Source organism: Dromaius novaehollandiae, chromosome 26, assembly GCF_036370855.1.
Source record: "Dromaius novaehollandiae isolate bDroNov1 chromosome 26, bDroNov1.hap1, whole genome shotgun sequence".
Taxonomy (NCBI): Eukaryota; Metazoa; Chordata; class Aves; order Casuariiformes; family Dromaiidae; genus Dromaius; species Dromaius novaehollandiae.
In genome coordinates, this window is record NC_088123.1 from 7,871,931 (window position 1) to 7,877,930 (window position 6,000).

The 6,000-nt window shown below is 49.9% G+C and overlaps 1 long non-coding RNA gene across 1 annotated transcript in view; it reads left to right on the forward strand.

Moving 5' to 3' along the window:
- Positions 1 to 6,000, forward strand: part of LOC112996721 (uncharacterized) — a 65,267-nt gene extending 59,267 nt beyond the window's left edge. The window contains exon 6 of the long non-coding RNA XR_003262524.2: positions 5,832 to 6,000. This is a non-coding gene — a long non-coding RNA (uncharacterized LOC112996721). The remainder of the gene's footprint in view (positions 1 to 5,831) is intronic.

The window sequence follows — 6,000 nt, forward strand, 5'->3', positions numbered from 1 at the left end:
CGCTTTTGCAATTTTTCCCCCATCGTCCTGTACTAGCTTTCCCAAAGTCTAGCCTTTGTATTTACATTTTTAACTGATCATCGGAAGAAGGACAGTGACAGTGCTGAGGAGCAGGACGCTTGCGTTTGCTCCCAGTGTGGCTATAACTGGCCCAGCATCCGTCATCTCACTTGGGGACCCCGAGGATTGAATACTCATCTCTTTCCCGGTTTGCTCGGGGCCTGCGGAAGGGGCTGGAAATGGAGAGAGGACGACCCCTGGCCCGCAGTTCTCGCAGGCGTTAGCCCTGGGGACTGGAGCTGGGTGAATATTTTTCTTCTAAAAATAATTTAAATGAAAAATAGCTTTTCGCTGAGAACTGATATTTCCATTGAAAAGTCATTTTTGTGATTTTTTTCAATAATAACAAACAAAACTAGAACTATGTTTTTTTCAAAAAAAAAAAAAACCTTTCCTCTTTCAAATACACACTTAAAACCCTGGCATTTACTTTCTGAAACAAGTTCCAAGAAAACAGACTATTTTATTTTTTGACCAAAAATGTTTTCCAAAGCTGAATATTTTTACATGCCTTTTGAAAAAGCTAAACGTTTCAGTTATCAATTTTATCTTTTCACTGAAATTCTAAAAAAAAAAAAAAAGGAAAACTCTGAAGCCAAAAGAAATTTCAGCAAAACCGATCAGCTTTTAAAGTTCTCCAAGACACCCCGTGCACGTGGCAGGGCTTGTGGACTCGCCGCGACCACGACAACCCGTGCAGGCGACACAAGTGCTTAGGGCTCAGGCTGAGGCACCAAACCTGTTCAAATTCGGCGCGGTGGCGGCGGCGCTCGGGGACGAGGGCTGCGGCGGGGCGGTTTCGCGAGGCCTCGCAGCCCGCCTCCTCCGGCGCCACGCTTCGGCACGGGCACCCGCGTTCCCCCGGCACCAGCCCCCTTCCCGCTCACCCACCTGCTTCCTCGGCTGCCTCCTTCCCGAGGCCGGGATGGCGCGCCGGCTCCGGGGGCCATTTTCCTTCTCCACTTCAGCCCGCTGGGGCTCTCCTGCTCCAGGTGTCCCCCGCTGTGGCCTGGTGGCCTTGGCGCAGCCCGCCACCGCCATGATTACCTCAAGGCAGCCCACCACAGCCATGATTACCTCAGGGCAGCCCGCCACCGCCATGATTACCTCAAGGCAGCCCACCACCGCCATGATTACCTCAAGGCAGCCCGCCACCGCCATGATTACCACAGCGCTGCCCGCCACCGCCATGATTACCTCAGCGCTGCCTGCCACCGCCATGATTACCTCAAGGCAGCCCGCCACCGCCATGATTACCTCAGCGCTGCCTGCCACTGCCATGATTACCTCAGCGCTGCCCGCCAGTGCCATGATTACCTCAGCGCGGCCCGCCACCGCCATGATTACCTCAGCGCTGCCCGCCAGTGCCATGATTACCACAGTGCTGCCCGCCACCACCATGATTACCTCAGCGCTGCCCGCCAGTGCCATGATTACCACAGTGCTGCCCGCCACCGCCATCATTACCTCAGCGCAGCCCGCCACCGCCATGATTACCTCCGCACTGCCCGCCACCACCATGATCACCACAGCGTGGCCTGCCACCACCGCGGTTACCTCAGCGCGGCTGCCTGCCCCGTGGTCGCCACGGCAACGGCGGTTGGCGGTCCTCAGTGACAGGGCGCCTGGGCCGGGGTGGGCGCAGCCTCGTTAGTGGCCACTAACGAGGCCGGGGAAGCAGCCGCCCCGCATTTTTCCTGAAGACAGACCCCGAAGCGCGGGAGAGAGGCAGCAGATGGGAGCCCGTGCCAAGACGATAAATTCAGGCCACAGTCACGAACATTTTGTGGTTTGACACTTAATTGATTAACTAATTTGAGGCAACAAGATTTAGTGTAGCTGTAGATTAGCGCCGAAGGGATAACGACGGCCGAGCTCCCGTTTCCGAGCGGCGTGCCGGCTGCCCGGCGCCGAGGCTCCCGCCCCGCGGCCGCTTGGAGGGGCTCCTGGAAGAGGTCCTCCATGGCCCGCACCCAGGGACTGCAGCGGAAAGGTCAGGCGCTGACTTATCAGCATAGACAAAATCCCTTCCTATAATGTATGTGTTTATTCTCAAATTAAATATATTAATGTATTATTTGTTCTTAAAATGTCATTCAATAGATAGTAGGCTTAGGTTTCCTGGCAGACCTTTGAAGCTTAAAGAGTAATGTAATAATAGTACATTAATCCATAAGCTACACAGTCGTCTCCCAGCAGACCCCAAAGCCCAGAACTGGCTCTGGAGCGCTGAATTTGCTGCATCTGTTTCTAGGAATTTCTGTGCAACAATAGTGGACTTGTTGCAGTGGCTCTGCCAGCTCCGGCATGAAATGCTGCTTCTCTCCCGCCCATCTGTTCGGCATTAACATTTGGGCACCTGTATGTGGTGTTTCGGGGGGCAAAGGCAGGTGTCCGTCCCGCTGACGATGGTGACACGTCTCCGTGCTGCTGGAACAAGGGTGGGCTGGAGGCAGCGAATCCTCTTCCCCCCGTCCCCGCCGAGAGCAGGTCTTCAGAGCCAAAGTTTGCTTTGGGCCAAGCCCCAGTTTAAGCTGGAGGAAATGCTACACTTGGACTTTTCCCCAGGCTGAATTCTTGGCACAAGCAAATCATCTTTGGGAAAAAAAAAATCTTGAAAGAATGTCTCCATCTTTTTCTCCAAATCATCCATCCATCTATCTGTCTGTCTGTCTAGAGATGATAGCTTGAGAGCTATCTAAATGCCAAACCTGATGTTTTGGAGAACTTGGAATCCATCTCTGAACTGCTCTGATTTTAATTCTGCAAGTCTTAATATTTGATTGACAAATACAGCTAAACAATCCATCACAGTTGCCTTATCTAAAAAATGCTAACCTTTTTTCTGTTTATGGAACAAGCACATGTGGAACATGTTTTTCTTTCACTGTGTATTTATTCCAATTTATTCAGAGCATTTTTATTTTGTAATTTTGTACTGGTTTTGCTTGTGCTTCCCATCTTCACATGACACACCGTTCACCTCTGCTTGCTGGAAAAAAAGGGTTGCTTGCAAACTGCCTGTGACTGAGTGTGAAAAGAGGTTTGAAAAAGAAAAAGAATCTTGGAAAAATCCCAGCGGAAGGAAAGGTTGCACTTTCTGCCCGTACCTTCTTAGACATCAGGGCCTGCCCATGGAGCTGGGCACTGCCCGTGGTAAAGTCCTCCTTCGAAGCCTGTGTTCAGCCCTGGCACAAGGGGTGTAGAGACTGAGTGCTCGCTCCAGTGCCATAATAACTATTAGGCATCTTCAAGCCTTTTAGGATAAATTGGGATCGTCTGTTTCAAGCAGCCGTGCTGGGCTGCCAACGCTGCAAGAACATTCGACAAAAATTGAGGTTGAGACGTGCTTACCACTGTGGATGTTACCACTAGTAGTGTTGGCAATTATTAAATTATAGTTATTGCTATAATGATAATAAGAGTAATGTTTGTTAATTGCTAAGGCAAATTAACAGCTTTCGCAGTGTCACGTTTGGGGGGAAGCTCAACAGACTGGTGACGCTGCGAGAGTTAATGGCGCCGCAGGGAGCTGGGCTGGGCGGGAGCCGTGCTCTTTCGCTCTACTGCAGCCCCTTTCTCCTCCCTGACCCACCCAGAACAGCTCCTCTGCTCTTTGGAGGAGAGCTTCAGCTCTGCTTACAAATGGCAGATATGAAAGTAAATAGCTGTATAAATGAGTAAGTTTGGCAGGAGGGAAATCCCTCCCCTGCCCAGCTTCCCAGATCCTCCTTTTTCTTGCCCATCTTGCGGGTGAGGCAGAGCACACCCAAGCTCCGCGTGGGATCTTGATGCCTCCCAAGGTGTCCGCTCTCCACGAGGGAAGGAGGCGAGGACGCGTTTCCCTGCTGGAGTGGCACCACTCTGCTCCAGGAGAAGGGGGAGGATTTCCTGGTGTAACCCTGGATCACAGAGCCATAAAGGTCACGGAGAGAACATGCTGGGATCCTTCTCTTCAGCTCTTGTAATGGTATTAGCAATGACTGTTTCTTACTCAATCATACTCCCAAAGGATTTTCAATAAACTTTTTATGTGCCATAACTGTTACATTAAATAAAGCTGAAAGTATTGAGTAAACTGACTGTAAATCACTTTAGATGCCTTGGAATTACATTAAGTGTGAGAATTATGGATCTTTTGCTGCTTGCAGAAACAGAGAGACGACAGAGCCAGAAATTTTTATGCTGCCAGCCCTTCTGAAGGCTTTTTTAATTTTTTTTTTTTACACCATGCTATAGGCTTCTCCTCCTGTAAATGGCTCGTTCAGGGACATGTTGGGACCAAGTGCCATCCCTGTGGTGTAGGATCCTATGGTGCCAGTGAATATTTTCTCTTCCTATCAAGCTGGGTTGGTTTTCTCAGTCTGGAAATTCTAATTAAATGCTGGGGTAAGGTTACTGTTAGCAGAGCTGAGCAGGCTGCAGGGTTTTATTGCATCAAGAGTGATTTTCCATTGGTAACCTGACAGCCAGTACTTCATCAATACAGATATTTATTTTGATATAAATAAATGCTGTGCAAAGATCTTCTGTCGCCACTCTTTAGGCACCTCAGAGGTAGCCTAAACGTACATCACAATTAATACCCTGCAGACAGGAATGCCATTTAATAAAAGCAGTCACAAGACCCCAACATTACGTAATAAATGGGCTTCTCCCCTCCTCTTCCCCTGTTCCCCCCCCCCCCCGCAGGATGTCCTGCTCACCTTTCCCTATCCACTATTGAGTGGGAGATAAGATGAGCTTTGGAACATGCGCTATATGTTTTGGGAAAAAGGGAAGAGCCAAAGGGGGAGACCATCAGCCAGGTTCCCCTCCATACTTCCCAGGCCTCGAGAACCTCTTGTGATAACCTCCTCTTCGCAGACAGCTCTATGTCGGGGATTTTAGACGTTCCAGCCTGGTCAAGGCCCCTCTCGGGTTCAGAGCAATCAGACCTGACGCAGCCTCACCCACTCACCCTGCGGACGTCATACCACCGACGCTGGGGCAGGTCTGCGCAAGGCAGGGAGAGCGTCGGCCCCAGCGCGTCCCAACGGGCTCGGAGGGATGTCTCCCGCTGGGCCTAGGAAGTGGGAAACGAAGAGCGGCGGTGTGGGGAGCTTTTGTTTTTGCGTGTTCTCATCACTGCTGAATTAGGAGTCTAACCCTCCGAACGAGGCAAGGCAAATGGCAGCCTGGCCGGAATCCAGCGCGGAGCACTGAGGAGTGTGTGTGTCTGCGTGCGCGAGAGAGCGAGGACGAGGCAGGGAGATGTATGCCTGCCTAGAAACGCTGGTCTGCGCTCCTAGCAGAAGCATGGCAAATCAGAGACTCTTGCAAGCCAACATCCTGAGGAGGAAATAGTTAGAAAAAGGCTCCCAGTGGGAAAACCTTCTGTTTTGCTGATCTTGTAAATCAGCTGAATTCAGCATGTCACAAGCACGTCTTACAATACACAAGACAATGCCCAGATTTTTGTAGTGCAAAAGCATATTAACCTTTGTGTACTCTTGCCGGCTTTCGACAAAAGATGTCTGTTAAGAACTGCAGGGCTCATTGTAATTGCTTGCCATGTGGGTAAATGATCCGGAGCTGTGTGAAGATAAGAAGAAATTGCTGAAGGCAAATCACCTGGGTTTTATTATGCTTGCCCTAAAAATAATTAGCATGGCCTATGAAATCATACTGCGAGGGGGTTTGTTTTAGAAGGAAACTGTAACCTATATATTGTAGCTTTCTTTCTAGAGAGTTGATTGTGTCTTTTTTTTTCATTTTCTTTTTGACTACAGTGAATGACAAATGAACAAGCTCCTATTGCTCTGAATAGCAGCAAGGTGACTGGTTGCCAGCCTGTAAAATCTGGTATCATCCCTCCTGAAGTCAAAGCTTGACCTTAAGAAAATTCTTGCCAGTTTCTCCAAGGAACATGTCCCTGTGCTGCTGCAGAATCCACTTTGC